The sequence below is a fragment of the Meles meles genome, chromosome 2, assembly GCF_922984935.1.
Source record: "Meles meles chromosome 2, mMelMel3.1 paternal haplotype, whole genome shotgun sequence".
Classification (NCBI taxonomy): domain Eukaryota; kingdom Metazoa; phylum Chordata; class Mammalia; order Carnivora; family Mustelidae; genus Meles; species Meles meles.
This window is the reverse complement of record NC_060067.1, coordinates 18729462-18749034: the sequence shown is the minus strand read 5'-3', so window position 1 is coordinate 18749034 and position 19573 is coordinate 18729462. Positions and strand designations below refer to the sequence as shown.

The 19573-nt window shown below is 34.8% G+C and overlaps 1 protein-coding gene across 17 annotated transcripts in view; it reads left to right on the top strand.

The window, feature by feature from the left end:
* ADGRL3 (adhesion G protein-coupled receptor L3) overlaps window positions 1–19573 on the top strand; it is an 811968-nt gene that overhangs the window by 431747 nt on the left and 360648 nt on the right. The window lies entirely within an intron of this gene.

The window sequence follows — 19573 nt, the reverse complement described above, 5'->3', positions numbered from 1 at the left end:
TGTAGGTTACTGAGAAAGGATGACAGACAGTCTTTTCCTTCATGAGGCCCCTTCCTAGTCTACATAATTCTGATTACTAAATAAATATTTATTGCATGATTAAATAGTTGAAGTAATGGATATCAGGCATAGCTATGAGAATCTCAGTTTAAATGAATAATTCCATTTTTTTTTCCAACTCCCAACTACATTGTGTGACAGTTTTCTTTGACTAGTCATTTTCTCTCTCTTTTTTTTCTTTTCTACAACATTCTCGGAGGTTTTTCTTGTTGTTGCTTTACCATGCTTAATGAATTTGCATTCTTCTCACTATTTCCATTGGTCTCTCCCTAATTCTGATTTCATCTGCCTCAGCACTTTCTAAATTCGGCTTTGTGGAATTGTCATATCCACTGAGATATTAATGAGTGTTCTGGAAAAAAAAATAAAGATTTCTAAGGTCAAATAAATTTGATAATGCTACATACTATATCACCCCTTGGAGACTCAGGGTGTACGTTAGTGCTTTGAGAAGTTCTATAATAAAGAAACCTGCTTAATGTTGATTATTCCAGCATTTTTTAAAAGCATTTGACCAATGAATCCTTTTATCATGGAATATCTATTAGTATCTCATGAGACTCTTATTCTGTTAATCAATGTTTGGAAAACACTGAGGTAGACCATTAGAAGGGATTTTTTACTGCTTTCTCTTTGTTTATTGTCTGTCTGAGTTTCTACATTCTGCATGTTGCATTGAAATAATAATTATGAAGTAGCAGTATGAAGTTGGCATAAAGAAAGGGCCACTTAACTTCTGTGGACTAGACTAACTACCCGGAGGAAGAAAAACTGAGTTTAATTAAAATCAAATTATTTGCTAAAACAGAACATTTGCTAGTTACTTTTAAAATAAGCTTAAGTTAATTGTGAAAAGAATAAACTAAAACCTCTTATGTATACATGTGCTACAGAGGTGTCTAGGAGGGAACTCTGAAGCAAAATATCTAGATAGCTTCTTAAACCACATATAAAGTCACAGATAATAATTGCTAATAGTTAAGATAAGTCAAACCATATTAATTTTGGGCATGGATTCCTTAATTTTTATTTGCTTATATCTATATATTATTTTATTTAAAATGATAACACTAGGAAAGTTTCCCAGTTTTAAATTCCTGCCCAGAAAAACATTTATTTTTGTGTACTAGAAATTTTAAGGCTATAATAATTTTTATACATTAAATAAAATGTCTACATAAATATTATGAAAGTCACATGAAGAGTGAGACTATGTTATTGAGTCTTTAAATCTCCATGAGTATTTGCTTGTTCTTTTAAGTTAATGAAAGGAAGCAGTAGTCATCATCAAAGCATATATTGTTTAAAAATCAATGAGGGAACTGCCCTCTGCGTTGCTCTTTCCACTTTAATTTTTTTTTTCTCTTTGCCCAGAAGCTTAGAAAGAGTCTTTGTTCAGCCTTTAGATGTACAGTCTGGTGTCATGCCTGTTAAGTCCATGATAAAAATGATCTAGATACTGGTCCTTGATGTTTTATATCAGGAAGCTAATTATTGTCTCCCTTTTCAGAGCCTCATTACCCCCAAACAACTTCTCTGTTCTCATGCTTATTTTATTTCTCTTGCCGAGGATAATTGCACATAGTTCTTATTACTTTCCTTTAAGGTGTAAATATAAATTATCAATACATTGTTATTATTGGCTGAGGTAAATGACCTTTGTGGTTTTCCAGAATGTTTTCACCTTAGTTGACATACCATTTATTGGGTGTCCTTGATGTACTATATACGAGTCCATGTTATTGATAATTTTAAAAGGCTCATTACTTTTTTTAAGGAAATAACATTGATAACTTTTAAAGTTTGGAGCTTCCCAGTAGTAACAGTGATGTTCACATTTTACATTTGATAAGTGACTTACAGGTTTTCAGATGTACCTTCACATGTATTATTTTATTTAGTCCTTGCAGGAACTCGGTAAGATTATAGACATTATTATTCCATGTAAGGTAGGAACAAATTGCATATTGAAGAGTCAATTATATTGTGTTCTCATACAAATAGTAATTTTTGGAGCTAGGACTCCAAAGTTCTTATTCCTCTATTCCTGAAGTAGTAACTTAATAAAACTGGATAGATACTGCGGTCTTGAGTTTCATAGGGTGGGTATCGTTTGACATACACACTCAGGCTTAACATCTGTTTCATGCACACTTCTACGTTTATCTTTTGTGTGTCTCTTTATAATGAATAAAGTGGAAAAAATAAATAAAATGAACAAAATCTCAATATTAATGCTAATTGCAAATAACGTCTGAGTTGCAATATTCTATTAGCATAGGATTTCACATCTTCTAACGACACAGAAAAGAAACAGATCCTAGTGTTCTGAGAAGTAAAAATGGTGTACTGGTCAAGAGTTCCTTATAATGTCCGACCACCTGGGTTTAAATGCACCCCTTTTAAGCTCTGTAACCTTGCCCAAGTTACTGAAAACCCATTTTTCTTACCTGTAAAGGGGGCAGCAGTAAGTATTTTCCCTGTAGAGTTGTTTTGAAAATTAAATGGCATAATCTGTGTAATGCCCTCAATACAGTATGTTTACTTAGTGAACACTTGGTCATTTGAGCTGTGAAAAAAAAAATAATGGGATGTAAATTCCAAACACCATGAGACAATGGAACATCAAAACACACAGAGAAAAATGAAAAGGGAGAGAAATGGGGAAATGAGAAAGGGTAATTAAAAATAAATGTGGTGAGGCTGCTGTTTCTATTTAGGATGGAGAATGTTGCAAGAGAATGCCCTTCCCAACCTAGCCATAAAAACAAGCTGAATAAACAACAAAATCATCTATTTTAGCTCATCAAAGAGTCAGACCCAAAGCAGTGGAATAAATTAAAATCTAAGATTTGACGAACCTCTCCTAGGATATACAGTACCCATGGCTGCTTTCATTTTTGAGATGTGGGAGGGGAAAGTCACTATAGATGCAGTTTAAAAAGATTTAAAAAAAAAAAAGCACAGCTGAACTTGAACATTTTAAATGCTGAATGTGGGATGGTTTAGGAGTTTAGAATTCCTAGAAGTGGAAGATGCAAGGAGAATCTTGACTTGCTCTTCTCCATCCGTCGTCGTCACCAAGAGCTCATGAAAGAGATCAGAGAGAGCAGGAAAACCCAGAAGTGCATCTGGGGAGCAGCACAGTAAGTGGCCAGAGTGCGGAGCATGAACACTCTGCAGCCTGGGTTTTGCGTTGAACAAGTAGCAGAGGGATGGCCCCCATCTGAGGCTCAGAGATGGAGCTTCCGGTGGTGGGGGCATGTGGTGGGGGAGGGCTAGAAGAGCTAAGACTTCCCACGCAGCCTGGTAGTGGCTGAGGGCAATGGGAAAGCTGGGAGAGGACCGGCAGGGCTCTCCACTGTGTGAGTCCGTGTGTGTCTTCCATCAGGGGAGGGTGTAGACGTGGTGAGAGAAGAAGTCGCAGATGCACAGAGTCTGTTGAAGTCTGAAGATGGAGCAGAAGTGCCTGCCCGTGCACTGAAGGCAGAGAGGAGAACTGTGAGAACCCCCACAGGCACCCTGGGCCCTTGTTCAAGTATCAGACATAGCCCTGGATTCCCAGGGTGGGCCAGAGATACATCTCTGTATCAGAGATACAGAGCTGAGATACATCGCTGAGGCTTCTGAAGACAAAGTACAACAACTAAGAAAATAGGCACTTAGACTCCAAGTCCTGCCAAAGAAAATGTGCTAATTTTGCTCTCCTCCTTTAAGCCAGTGGTGAACTGAATTTAATTAAAATGATAACAGAGCCCAATCCCATTGTATTAGTTTGAGCTATGCCATAACAAGCAACTAGAAACGGAGTGGCTTAAATAACAGAAATTTATTTCTCATGATTTTAGATGCTACAAGTCATAGGTCAGGATGTCAGCAGAGTTGAATTGTCGTCTCCTCCTCCTCCTTCTTCTTTTTTTAAAGATTTTATTTATTTATTAGAGAGAGCACAAGCAGGAGTGAGGAGGAGAGGGAGAAGCAGGCTCCCCCTGAGCGGGGAGCCCAGGCAGAGCTCGATCCCAGGACCCTGGGATCATGACCTGAGCCAAAGGCAGATGTGTAACTAACTGAGCCACCCAGGCATCCTGAGAGCTGATTCCTTCTGAGGTCTTTTGCCTTGGCTTGTAGATGGCACTGTTCACTCTCTGTGTTCACATGGTCTTCCTTTTGTGTGTTTATGTGTTTAGATTTCCTTTTCTTTTTTTTTCTTTTTTTAAATATTTTGTTTATTTGACAGAGAGAAATCACAACTAGGCAGAGAGGCAGGCAGAGAGAGAGGAGGAAGCAGGCTCCCTGTGGAGCAGAGAGCCCGATGCGGGGCTCGATCCCAGGACCCTGGGATCATGACCCGAGCCGAAGGCAGAGGCTTTAACCCACTGAGCCACTCAGGCGCCCCTTAGATTTCCTTTTCCATAAGGACAGTAGTCATACTGGATTAAGGTCCACACCCTAATATATCATATAACCTTGATTACCTCTTTAAAGGTAAAGACCCTATTTTCAATACTAGGGTTTAGGACTTCAGTATATGAACTTTGAGGTGACAAGTTGAACTCCTAACATCTATTTAAGCTATACACTAGGTTGACTCCACCAGCTGTACTAACAACCAGTCCAAACAAGAGATGTGCCCTTTTCCGTCTAAATGTTGTTTACTTCAGTCCATATTGTTCTTTAGCATACAATGTTATAAGAAGAAAATTGCAACACACACACAAACACAAGAAAATGTGATGCATGGCCAACAGAAAAAAGAGTCTTTAGAATCAGGTCCAGACATGGTGAGGATGATGCTGTTACTAGATAGGATTTTTAAAATACCTATAATATATGTATTAAGGACTTATTTTAGGAAGATGGATAGCGTATATGAAAAGATGGGGAACTTCAGCAGAGATACAGAAACTGTGAAAAAGAATCAAATGTAAATACCAAAAATGAAAAATACTGCATTGGACATGAATAATTATTTTCATGGGCTTACCAGTAATCTAACACTTGAAAGGAAATGTCAGTGAATCTGGATAAACATAGGCAGTAGAAATTTTCTAACTTGAAACATAGGGAGAAAAATAACAGAGTAACTGATTTTTGTGGGACTATTTTTAATTGGACTCCCAAGAGGAGTAGATAAAGAGAATGGAAAAAAAAAAAAAAAACTTGAATAACTAATAATTTTCCAAAATTCATGAAAAACATTAACCCACAGATCAAAAAGCCAGAGAACTTAAAACAGTATAAATACAAAGAAAAACATACATTGGCCTGTCTTAATGAAACTCTAAAATCAAATATAAAGAAAACTTGGGAGTGCAACCAGAGGAAAAGGACACATTAAATATAACAAGTGATATGAATGATCATTGGTTTCTCATGAGATGCAGTAGAAGCCATGAGAATATGGAACAGATATGTCCGTCAACCTTACAATTAATATCCCGCAAAAAATATTTCTCAAAAAAGAAAGTGAAATGAAGACATTTTCCTAAATTAAAAAAAAAAAAAGCCAAATTTATCTCTAACAGTTCTCCCTTACAAGCTATGCTTAAAAAAAGAAAAAAAAAAAGATTCTTCAGTATTCAGCAAATAACACCGTATATGTATCTGGTAATGTTTCAGGTGAAGAACACCTCAAAAACTCATATGTCAATAAATATAAAGAGGAACTTATAGATGAATATCTATGAAATTATAGAGAAGCATATGTAGGAATATTTCTATATAATGTGTACTCATATGTTTACATAATAAAATACATACATATTATTAATCTTTTTAAAGGCATCCTCTGATTAAGGAAAAATAATAACACCATGATATATTTATAGCACATACAAAAGTAAAACATTTAATAAGGGCACCTGGGTGGCTCAGTGGGTTAAAGCCTCTGTCTTAGGCTCAGGTCATGATCCCAGGGTCCTGGGATCGAGTCCCTCATTGGGCTCTCTGCTCAGCAGGGAGCCTGCTTCTCCGTCTCCCTGCCTGCTTGTGATCTCTGTCTGTCAAATAAATAAATAAAATCTTTAAAAAAAAAACACATGTTAATAAGAACACAAAGGATGGGTAAGAGATAATTAGGAATATACTATTGTAAGATCTTTATGTTTCTTAAGACATTAATTATTTCTTGAAAGTAGGATGCAATAAGTTAAAAATGCATATAGTAATATTTTAAGCAATAACTATAGTCAACACAGAGAGGCATTTTTTTTTTTAAGATTTTAAAATCTTAAAATCTGAGACCATGACCTGAGCTGAAGGCAGAGGCTTAACCCACTGAGCCACCCAGGTGCCTGAGAGGCATTATTCTAAGTTGAATTCTGTCCCTTTCCCCCGAATTCATATGTTTAAGTCCTAACTCCAACACCTCAGGAGGTGACTTTGGAAATAGCATCATTGCAGATGTGATTAATTAAGGCGAGGTCATGCTGGGGTACAGTGGGACCCTAATTCTGTGTGACTGGTAGCCTTATGTGAAGGAGAAATTGAAACACAAACACAGGGAAAATGCCATGTGTAGGTAAGGCAGAGATCAGGATGATGTTTCACCAAGCCAGGGAACACCAGTGATTGTCAGCAAATCACCAGAAGCCAGGCGAAAGGCGCAGAACAGATAACTCCTTCACAACAGTCAGAAGAAACCAATTTTATGGACACCTTCCTCTAGGACTTAGAGCCTGTAGATCTGTAAGACCTTTCATTTCTGTTGTTTAAGCCACCCAGTTTTAGTATTTTGTTACCGCAGTCCTAGCAAACTAACCCAGGTGCAAATAAAAAGTCAGTAGAAGATAACAGGGAATACTGAAAATACTACATTTACCCATGCCCATGACAAGGCAGAAAAGAGGAACAGGGAAGCAAAATATGGATTGGATGAAATGAACTCAAACACCTAGATAGTATTCAATCCAAATATTATGATGAATGCATGGAATATATATTAATAATAGAGGGACCCAATGGTCCTATTAAAAGACAGAAATTGTCAGACTGGATAAGCCTTTTGCCGTTTTCTTGTAAAAATTAATATACATTGACTTAATGACCAGTAATTCCAATCTTCAATATTTATGAAAAATGAAAACAGATATCCACAAAAGTACTTCACAAGATATTTACACTAGCTTTACGGATAATAGCCCCAAACAGGAAATAGCCTGTAGATGTTCATCTATTGGAGAAGGGATAAACTGTGGCCTGTTCCTACAATATGAGATTACTCACAAATAAAGAACAAACTTTTGATACATGCCACAAAATGAACACTCTCAAAATCATCATAGTCGAGTGAAATAAACCAGACACCACAAAGTATGTATTTTATGATTTCTTGATAATGGAAATCAGATGATTTTTTTGTTTGTTTTGTTTTGTTTTTTGTTTTGATTTTGGTGCCAGCCAAGTGGAGATTCAGTGGGAAGGCATGTGAGGGAATTGGTGTAATGATGTAGTGGTTTGGGTTAGATGAATCTAGGCATCTGTAAAACCAACTGAAATATATTTAAGATCTTTTCATTTTATTCATGCAACTTGGAAAATAAATTGGAATTAAAAAAATACACTCACATTCCTTATTCTGGAATACAATCTTTTTGGTTTTGTTTGTTTGTTTGTTTGTTTATCATTAGTGACTGAGATGTACTATGTTTTAATCTAGTAGTATCCAACTCCTATAAATAGTATTAATGTTTATACTCTGAGTTTTAGTTTACAAAGTATTCTACACATTAAAGTATTTTATTCAGACTTCAAAATTACTCTGAGTTAAACAGGAAAGGCCCAGCATGATTATCTTTAATTTATAAAGGGAATGGAACTACTCATATGTTCCTTTATCCAAAATCAGCGAGGTGATCAGTGGCCAAGACAAATCTTAAGTAACAATATTTCGACTCTGACTCGCTTCAGTAAATTTCTTCCACTAAATGCTTAGTAGTATGTAAATTTATTTCCTCCCCTTCATCTTCACTCAATTTGCTTGCTCTTCTGTCTCATTTATTTAAAGTAGTTCTCTTTAGGCATCCGGGGCATAAGGCTCAGTGACCTGTTGAATTGACCGTTTGGCCTAAGCCGGTCCCATTGCACTTACATGCCCTTCAATGAAAGCTACCAAGAAACCAAAGACAAGGCTGAGCCTTTTTCCTGTGTATATGCACTAGGTTCAGAAGTAGACAGAATCCCAACTCAAAGTATCTTTATACTCTAAAGTAGAAAACCCATGTTTAAACTGTATTTTTGCCATCCCCCTTGCCCTAGACAAGGCTATCAGATAGATGTGATGATTATTAAGAAATTTTTAGGTCTTTGCAACATTCTTAAGAGAAGGATAAGACTTTGGAATGAAGTTTTTAATGTATTATGTGAATAATTTAATATCCTAATAACAAAATGATCGTACTTTTTTTTAATTAGAAGAACTATCTCCCAAAATAGAATTAAACATTACTGCTGTGTTCTGTAATTGGTTATCAAAACTTACATCCTGGTGAGATTTCAAAAAGGACATCCAAGAGTTACATTTGCAACTCAACATAGGAAAGGATGAATATAAATTAAAATCTCTCTCTGGAAAGTAGGTTTATCATCTAAAATAGGACTGATTCATTAGGGGAATTTATTTTACTCAATTAATAAAATATAATATAATCTCCGGCTGAAGACTTTACCGAAGCAAGTATAAACCGAAGTAGCAGAGAGGTCATAAAATCTCATTAAAAAGGATTTTAAAATTGTAGTCTCAGTAGTGGGTAAAATTAAAGAGAATGAGTCCACACATATTTTTCATTCAGAATTATGCATTCATAACCCTAATTTTTAAACTTCAGTGCTATAGCCCGTATTAAATTCTAATTAATATTGATCATTTTTTCAAATAATTTTCATGTCTATCTAGATTTCTCCTTAGTCCTTCATGTTACAGATTACATGGAAAAACAATGGAGACCATCTGTATCTCAGTCTAACCAGGAATCAGACTCATTAAAGGAGAATGGCATTCGTCTGAAGAAAGAAATTCTGACTTTCCTGCTGACAGATGGAATCTAGGGAGTGGTTCAGAGTATAATATCCTTACCTCCCCAAGCAACAGGGGTTAGAATAGTTAACACCTCTTTTTGCTTTTAGCAGACTAACTACTCAGAATCATTTAAAGCTCTGTGATCAAATAATCAGATTAGATCATGCTGCTAGGAGCCAGAGCTGCTCAGCAGCAGAATATGGCAAGAGGAAATGATTGAATATACCTTTATTTTTAATAGGACAAAGCAAGAAAAAAGGTAAACAGTTAACTATTTAATTAGTTAAATAGTTAATTAGTTAAATACTAATACGATGTTTTTAGCAGATGTGATCTTTTGAGATTAAGTTATATAACAGATGATCCTACCACTGACAGCCTCCAGTGGAGGCGAATTTTCCCTCCAGTAGACTGAAGTGAGGTTAATATGCCCTGCCCCCACTCAAGAAGGTTCCTCTATATATAGTTAGCCCCAATAGCCTTTTTAGGGCATTGTGTGGGAATTTGTGAGCAAACAGCTGTTTATTCTCCATGTGACCTTATATTTGTGACATTTTTCCATCATCCTTTTTGATTTTTTTGTCCATATCCATCCTTTCTCCGTGGAATAATTCTGAGTGTAAAAACCGCTATCTATTGATGTATCTATATATCTGTCTGTCTGTCTGTCTATCAGTAATAGTGGTCCCGGCTCAGGACTTGCTATATATTTAGCACTCAGGTATTTGTGTGGAAAACTTTATTTAGAAAGTTTTATTGGTTTCTACCACTTAATACTTAGAAAAAAAAGACCATTTTTAAACATTCTTTATACATACTAATCAATAGGATAAATTGTTATTCTTGAGTTTTTCTTGGACGGGCTCTTTATTTTCTTTTAAACAAAAAAAAGTTTTGTTTTTCTATGATAAATTTATGTTTGTGAATTAAGTAGAATTTGAGAGAATGAGATTCTGTTTAATTTTCTTCAAATACTCAATGTTTTGAATTAAATGATACATCTTTCAAAATTTTTGAGATTATGTTTTAAAAGTTTTAGGTTTATACTGAAATTGAAGAGAAGATACATATTTGCCTCTACTCCCTGCCCCTACACATGTATAGCCTTTCCGGTTATTCACCAGAAGCATATATTTTTTTTACCACAAAACTTTGACACATCCCAATCACCCCAAATCCACCGTGTACTTAAGTGTTCACTTTTGGTGTTACATGGATTTGTACAAGAAGTATAATGAAATATGTCCCTCATTAGAATATTGTACAGAACGGTGCTTGCACTGACAGCACACATACTAAAATCGGAATGACATATACAAATATTTTCACCTCCCTGAAAATCCACTGTGTGCTGCCTGTTCAGCCCTGCAGCTGCCCCACATGCCCCCACCTTCACAATTACTGATCTTTTTTTTCTAAATTATATCCATAGTTTTACCTTCCCCAAAATGCTAGCTAGTTGGAATCATACAGTGTATAATCTTTTTAGATTGTCTTCTTTCAAATGTGAAGTTTTTCCATGTCTTCTCCTTGCTTGATAGCTTTTTTTTTTTTAAGAGCTGAATAACATCTGTTGTCTGGATGTACATGGTTTATTTAGCCATTCACCTATTGAAGACCACCTTGGTTACTTCTAAGCCTTAGCAGTTATGATTAAAGCTGCTATACAGATCTGTTTACAGACTTTCCTGTTGATATGAGTTTTTATCTCCTTTGGGGAAATACCAGGGAATACAATTGCTTAATTTTATGGTAAGAGGATATTTAGTTTTTTGTTTTTTGTTTTTTTTTAATTTATTTTTTCAGCGTAACAGTATTCATTGTTTTTGCACAACACCCAGTGCTCCATGCAAAACGTGCCCTCCCTATTACCCACCACCTGTTCCCCCAACCTCCCACCCCTGACCCTTCAAAACCCTCAGGTTGTTTTTCAGAGTCCATAGTCTCTTATGGTTCGCCTCCGCTTCCAATTTTTTTTTTTTATAAACATATAATGTATTTTTATCCCCAGGGGTACAGGTCTGTGACTCGCCAGGTTTACACACTTCACAGCACTCACGATAGCACATACCCTCCCCAATGTCCATAACCCCTCCCCCTCTCCCAACCCCACTGGGGGTTGCTGGGGGGAGGATATTTAGTTTTTTTAAGAAGCCACCAAACTGTCTCCCAAAGTAGTTGTACTATTTTACATTCCCACCAGCAATGTACGAGAGTTCCTATTGCTCCAAATCCCTGTTACCATTTAGTGTTGTCAGCATCCACATTTTGGGCATTCCAATAGCTATGTAGTAGTATCTTCTTTTAATATGCATTCCTCCATAATATATGATGGAGAACATCTTCTCATATGCTTATTTGCCATCTGTAGATCTTCTCTGCTGAGGTGTCACACCAGAGGTCTTTGATCCTTTCTTTAATTGTGTTGTTTTCTTGTCATTTCATTTTAATAGTTCTTTGTATATTTTGGATAATAGTTTTTATCAGATGTGCTGTTTGCAAATTTCTTCAAGTCTGTAGACTCTTCTCATTCTCTTGACATCATCTTTTGCAGAGCAGAAGTTTTAAATCTATTATATTTAATCTAGGATTAATGGCTTTTAATACTTCAGGAATGAAATCTGAATATATTTTTCAGTTGAAAACAACACTTAATGAGTGCTTTTCTGTTCAGCTGTGTTGAAATCACACACTAAATTAACTAAGGATTTGTCTCCATTGTCATTCTTATCAGTCACAGGTAATTGTTTTGTATTAGAAATTTTTTGTTTTTTGTTTAAAGTTAAAAAAAAAAAATGTTCCTGTACTGAATAATCTTCTAAGTCTGTGAATCTAAATGTCTAATAAGCTGTGTTTCTATTCTCTAATTAGGGTAGAAAGACCAGTCTACAATATGAAACATTATTGCCTTCCACTAATGAACAAGGGAGGGAAATGAGCAAACTGTCATTCATTTCATAGCTGTGAAGTGCCAGGTACTGTTAAGCACCTTACATATATCATTTCAATTACTTCTCATCTAATCCAGTCGTTTAGATATTGTTCCAATTTTACTGATGAGAAAATGGAGGCATAATGGATCTGGTAATTTTTTAAATAGTTTTACACCTTAAAATACTAGGGACGTGATAAGAACAGTTATCTATGACTTCAGAACAGTTATCTATGACTTCAGTCTTCCCTTTCCAGTATTCTACATGTTGTCTTTGCCTTTTTTAAGCTCTTCTTTAAATGATAGAAATAATGTTCCCCAGTGCCAGATCCTACTTCTTAAAACTAACCACTTTAACAGTCATATTTTAATGCTACATATATTAACTATATATAAGAAAAGGGGCTCTTACTGTATATATTATATTGCTCTGCAATTAAATACTTGGTGTTAAAATATATTTTGGAAGTGCATGTTAATAAATATAGTGCTATTTTATTCTTTTTAATAGTTATATGTGGTTGCACCATCATTTATTAATGAAAAAAATGAGTTCATGAATTTTTATAATATAGTAACAAGATATGTATCCCTCTAGTATTCAGTATTTTATTAATAAGATGCAAGTCTATAATTAATTCATCCTTAGTAGCAGCAACATCTAAATTTGCCAAATAAAAAATTTAAGGCTGTAGTTTTCTCTTTATGTTCAGAATATGTTTATCTTTTACTTTTATGCCTTCAGTCCCCAGTAAATTTATAGGTTGAAACTTGCTTTGCCTTTTATATTATCCTTTATTTTCTAGAGGTCTTTTATTTCTTTTGCTAGATTTATAGTTAATTTATATACTTTGTGGAAGGGTTTAGCCTTTTGTCACAACTCTCTATTTTAAAGATCTATGCTTTTTAAATTTATATTTTTTAACACTTAGAAAAACACAGAACATTTTTGGGGGTAATCCTAAAGATTGATTATCTTAACATTTTATATCTTTGGTTGTTTAATACGAAAGGTTTAGAAAGAATCCAATCCTGTTTTTGTAGAAGAGAAATTTTTTTATCAATCATACTATTCTTTAACCCGTGAGGAGCTATGTCGGGACCAGAACCAAGCACCCATGCTGTAGCTTCTATGCAGATTATTAGTGTGGCAAAATATTGATTGTATGTGTGTGTGTGTATTTATGGATATGAGTTTATAACTCAGTTTGCTTTCCTGTTACAGTGCCTTTCATATTTTAGGAGGGAATCGTGATTCTCATTACACTGGAAGTGACAAAGATTTACTGATCTAGTCTTGTCCAGCCTTCACTGTGACCATTTCCCGAGTGGGGACTTGGAGTTAGGACTGTAATCCATTGTCTGATTGTAAGAGTATTGTTACCCAGTTAACACTTGTATATATTGTAATCAGCTAACAGAGTGAAAGCAGAAAAGCAATGTAGGACAATTAACTACCAAGAGAGATATCGGCTTTTAATTTTAGTCTTGCACAATAGTAAATGTTGTCTTATGTCTTATGTTGTCAGTATGTACAATGATTTATCAAGCAGGATAATCAATAAAATAAAATACCATTATATAAAGTATAATCAAAATTAAACTTTAATTCTCTCTCGAATACTTATTACTTTTACAATCTACTTCTTAAAAAGTAGTAAGTATTCGAGAGAGAATTAATCAAAGTTTAAAGTAGATTGTAATTATTGTCAGTACATACTTTGTGACATTAGAAAAAAAAAATGGATCGAATAGAAGCATATGTAAGGGGACACCTGGGTGGCTCAGTTGGTTAAGTGTCTGCCTTGGGCGGAGGTCATGATCCCAGAGTCCTGGGATCAAGCCTTGTATTGGGCTTCCTGCTTGGCAGGGAGTCTGCCCCTCCCTCTCCATCAGTTCACTCTCTCTCTCTCTCCCCACCCCTTCAAATAAATAAATAAAATCTTTTAAAAAGTAATTTTGAAAAAAGAAGCATATATAAGGCTTTCAAGGGTTTTGTCTGGTTCAGTATGCAATCATATTCCCATTGTATATTTTTTGTAATGATATATTGCTAAAACTTAAATTTCAATTTTATGTTTTGCCACAGTTTTTGTTTAAAAAGCTGTGAATACTAATCTTCATGTTTTGGTAATTTTTTTTGTATTTTCTTTTTTTTTTTTTTTAGAATTTTATTTATTTGACAGAGAGAGATTACAAGTAGGCAGAGAGAGAGGGGGAAGCAGGCTCCCCACTGAGCAGAGAGCCCGATGCGGGGCTCGATCCCAGGACCCTGAGATCATGACCTGAGCCGAAGGCAGAGGCTTTAACCCACTGAGCCACCCAGGCGCCCCTGTATTTTCTTTTTAATATGTTTTCAGATTTTTCTGTTGTTGTTTTGTTTTGTTTTTTACATGTTTTTTAATACTGTGACGTAGGTGATCATGAATTGAAAAAGAAAGCTTGACTGTTTGACTACAAGGTCACGACAGAGATCATCTTTTACCTTAATCACAGTGCATAAAATGATTAAAATAAACTATTAAAATAATGAAAGTTAATATGGTTCCTACATTTACATATGAGGTAAGAGTGAGCTGGCAAAATCCATGCATATTTTGGACAATGAATAATAAATAACTTTAGAAAAGTTATCTTTTGAATATCTTCTTGATTGCCTGCTTAAGAAAAACAAAAAGGACTAATAGACAAATACAGCCAGGGATCAATGGAAGGACAAAGAGATTTAAATAATATGATCAACACATCATTGTGATTCTTGGACAGAGTGAATTTTTTTTTTCTACTAATTTGATAGTTTTAAAATGTTGGGAGGAAAGGGTTTAGCTTATGGAGACACTTTCCATATGAGAACGAGGTTAGAAATCTTAGCAAATCATTAATGGTCCATTAGAAAGCAGATCTTTTTTGGATCATATTACAAGGGTAATTGCAATCCCCAAACAATGCAAATGGAGTGATGAAAACTAATAAATGTGCGTAGGGAATATAAAGCCTTTATACTGTTTCCTAAATCACTAAAATATCACTAAATATATTTATAGTGTTTTTCTAAATCAGTAAAGAAAAGAAATCACTAAATTACTTACATTTCTGTGTTTTTAGTTGCTTTATGGGAGGACTTCTTCTATATAAAAGCCTTATCCAACAATGGCACTTGTGAAAATACATTTCAAGTGGTAATGCTTTTAAGATTTGGAATGAAAACTCTTCATAGAGAGACTAGTATTTCTTGTGGGAAGTGCTAAAGCATTCACTGAATAATATTTTTTAAAGTAAATTACTTTTTAAGATGATTTTTGAGTATTAAAAATAAAATTTTATTTAAAAAATTTTTGAAATGTTTATTAAGCCAAAGAAGAGGTAATTGGATTATGTATATATTTATTTATTTTAACCAATCTTTCTAACAAAGTTGGTATATGCATATTAATTAATAATTTCTTTACTATCCTCTAACAAAACTGGAAAATTTATAAGAGAAAACAATTTATTTTCTATGTTTTGCCAAGCATCTATGGGATGGCCTATCAGAATATTGCAAAATTTTGGAGCTGTTTTTTGTTTGTTTGTTTGTTTTGTCTTGTTTTTTGTTCTTTTGTGTGTTTGGTTTTTGTTTGTTTCTGTTTTTTTTTTTTTTTCTTTTAGACACCAACATACGCTTGGAATGCACAACTATGTAATTAAATTGGGGATTTTTTGTGTTTTTTAACTATTGAATGCAGAAGATTTTAATAATGATCAAATTTCACCTTATTTAATTTTTTTAACCCAGTCTGAAAGTTAAAGAGAGCTATTGTTCTTGAAATCAAAATAGAGGGTTCTTTGGATTTTGGATTTGGATTTTTTTTTTTTAAAGATTTTATTATTTATTTATTTGACAGAGAGAGAGAGAGAGATCACAAGTAGACAGAGAGGCAGGCAGAGAGAGAGAGGAGAAAGCAGGCTCCATGCTGAGCAGAGAGCCCGATGCGGGACTCGATCCCAGGACCCTGGGACCATGACCTGAGCCGAAGGCAGCGGCTTTAACCCACTGAGCCACCCAGGCGCCCCTTGGATTTGGATTTTTATCTGATTAAATAAAACAGGGGACAACAAGAAAAAGCCCTCATTCCAAATTAGGCCTGCTGTAATGCAACATTTATTTGTTTGTCTGTGAAGGCTTTCTTTGTGCAATCATAAGATGTAATCAGGCCTGAAGGAAACTCAGCTGTAGAAGACTGGATTGCAGGATGCTCAAGCCTGACTTAAAATGGCTCACCAAGACAATACTCCTTTAACTGAGAAGCCCCTGGTTTAATTGACCCCTGGTCTGTCTACATCCAGGTGCTCTGGTGATGCACCAGAAGTCTGTCTTTCTCCACTTCTCTTGTCCTTTGTGCTGGGCATCATCTTAAAGCATTAGTGTATTATATTGGCAGGCAGCAGCACTAAGCTGATGTTGCTCAACCTTTTAATCTGAGTTTTAGGTTCTTAGCAATCTTCTTTTCCAGTTTTTCAGCAAAAATTCCAAGTTTGGACATAATTGACCAATTACTGTGACCAGGGAGTTGAATTAGGTGTGGTTGGCATGCCCAGATGGGTGGAGAATAAGAGCAAGTGATTCTACAGCAAAACCTAGAAGCTCTTGCAGGGATAGGTGCTGGGTGAACAAACAGATGTCACCTACATTCAATTACAATGGAAAGTTGTGCAGGGAAATTTCAGTAATGTGCTAATTCCATACACTTAGGATTTCCTGAAGCAATGGTAAATTTTTGAATTTCTCCTCTTAAGTACATCTTGGTAATTAGTTAATTTAGAAATTTGAAACATTCAACAGACCTTTTTTTAAAAATCCTTGAAAATAAAAAATTTTGTAACCAATGTGACTTTTTTATCAGAAAATAACTTATATTTGAACTGTTTCTTAGCAACAAAAATTTCTCAAAATCACTATAAAATTTGTCTAAACACAAATATTACATGATTTGTGTATTCAGTTTGATTCTCTTATTATTATCTATGAGCTGAGTTTTACATATTTTCAGATGAATATATAAAATTGTTAATATGCTATAAGATAAATTAGTGACTTGCAAATTAAATATTAAAAATGATTTTAACACCTTTGTACTTAGAATTCTGTTCCATGTCATGTTCTATTATTTCTTGAAATAGAAATGATTATAAAATTTGCATTATATAGAATAAGACTTGAGTCTACTTTGAAGAAAACTTTATTCTTTATTGTTGTATATATGAGTATATAGAGACAAATGGAAAGGTAACAGTGTTTTAAGGTTGTTGTTCTTCAAAAACCATGATCTTTCTAAACGAGCTGGCTTTCACTATTATTTGTTGTATGGCTCTTGTCACCAACACCATTGATACCTAAAAGAAAGTGTCTTTTTAAAAGTGAGCAGTATTGTACTTATACATACAAAGTGCCTTGCCTCTTTTAATTCACACAGGAACCCTCTGAAGTGTGGGTACAATTTTCATAACATGGATAAGGAGTTTGAGGCTTAGAGACATTAAGTAACTTGTATAAACTATAAAAGCTGATGTTGGTTGACCTGGCATTTCTTTTCAGGTTTGCCTAACTTTTAAGCAGATGTTTTTAACTTATGCAGGGATACCTTCTTTCCTCTGTCATGTAATTTTAAAAAAGCAATTGTATATACATAAAATCTTCATTAGCAAATCCTTTATAATTGCATGTAATAGTAATGTGTTTCCTTGTGCTTACTCTTGAATCAAGTCAGTATTAACTAAGATAAATAAAATTAAATCAAATTAAAAAAATAGGAAAACATCTGTAAAAATGCCTTTACATTAGGAAGAAATTAAATAAAGTTTGTGTTGCTTTTATGCAAATGTCTGTCTTTCCTAATTAGCATTTTTGACTCAAGATTGTGGTTGTGGTTAGCAACTGAGACCTTCATTTTTCTCTAGATTGACAGATTCACTCAAAAACTTTCTTAATCAGTGATTTCTATATGCTGACTATTAAGGTAAATTGTGGTATAAAATGGAAAATTAGAGCTCCAAATGAGTCAAGTTCCTAAATAACATTTACTTTACTTCTTATGGAAATCTAAATATGTAGTTGATTTGAATTAAAAAAAAAAAACAAAAAACAATTAACATTATCATAGTTTTAGACTTTTAGCAAAAACAGGTATTTCCTGTGGTTTACTAGATATTCTAGATATATTTGGAATATATTTTGAACACCGATATTAAAGGGAAAAAAAAGGCTACCTGCTTCCCTGTTGAAGTTGAAATTCAAGATCAGTATTTCACTTAGACCCATCTGATTGGTTTTCTTCAGTGGCTTTGATGCATTTTTTTTTTAAAGATTTTATTTATTTATTTGACAGAGATCACAAGTAGGCAGAGAGGCAGCCAGAGAGAGAGGGGGAAGCAGGCTCCCTGCTGAGCAGAGAGCCTGATGTGGGACTAGATCCCAGGACCCTGAGATCATGATCTGAGCTGAAGGCAGAGGCTTTAACCCACTGAGCCACCCAGGCGCCCATGATGCATTTTTTAAAAAAATATTTATTTATTTATTTATTTTAGGAAGAAAGAGATAGGTAAATAGAATGTGTGCGTGCAACTGGGAGGGACAGAGGGAAAGAGAATCTGAAGCAGACTCCATGCTGAACACAGAGCCTGATGTCGTACTTGATCTCACTACCCTGAGATCAGGACCTGAGCTGAAACCTAGCGTTGACTTGTTTAATGGACTGTACCACCCATGCACCCCAGTGCATTTTTTAAAATCACGTTTTTGATGTTGAAATAAAGCATTTAATGTCACTTTATTGCCATAGGGGCATTCATTATTTTAGTGAAGCACACTTTTCATCTTTTGGCTGACAATGATAAAATTTTATGGATGTTCCTAATGCTTTCTTTGGTGCCATCACTCATACATATAACTGTAAGACAGCATCTTAAAATGTTCTTAAAAGGTTAATATGGGGGCACCTGTGTGGCTCAGTGGTTTAAGACTGCCTTCAGCTCAGGTCATGAACTCAGGGTCTTAGGATTGAGCCCCCCATTGGGCTCTCTGCTCAGTGGGGAGCCGGCTTCCCAGTCTCTGCTTGCTTCTCTGCCTACTTGCGATCTCTCTGTGTCAAATAAATAAAATCTTTAAGAAAAAGGTTAGCATGCATCATTAGTTTACTTTTCTATATGAAATTAAACTTATATTGTGACCATTTGCAAGCTGGAAAGAAAACTTTCAATAGTATGAATTGGATGAAACATAAAAAATGTACTCTGGTACATTTTTTTTCATTTGGAGCATGAAAACAACTCAATAAGACCTTAAAGCTAGGATAAAGATTCACTGAAACTTATATCCCTTAATTTTGGAATCTGAATTTGTAATCTGCATGTTAGAAATGACTTATAAGTGAGTTCTTTAGCTGCCAGGTAAAATGCAAGTCGAGAAAAGGCTTTTCACAGTTTTGCCTTACCATTTTGTAGATTTTGTCAAGTTGAGATGTAGTAGTTGTATGCGACTTTTCCAGAGTAGTTCTACAATGAGGTCAAGAAAAGTCACTGTACTATGT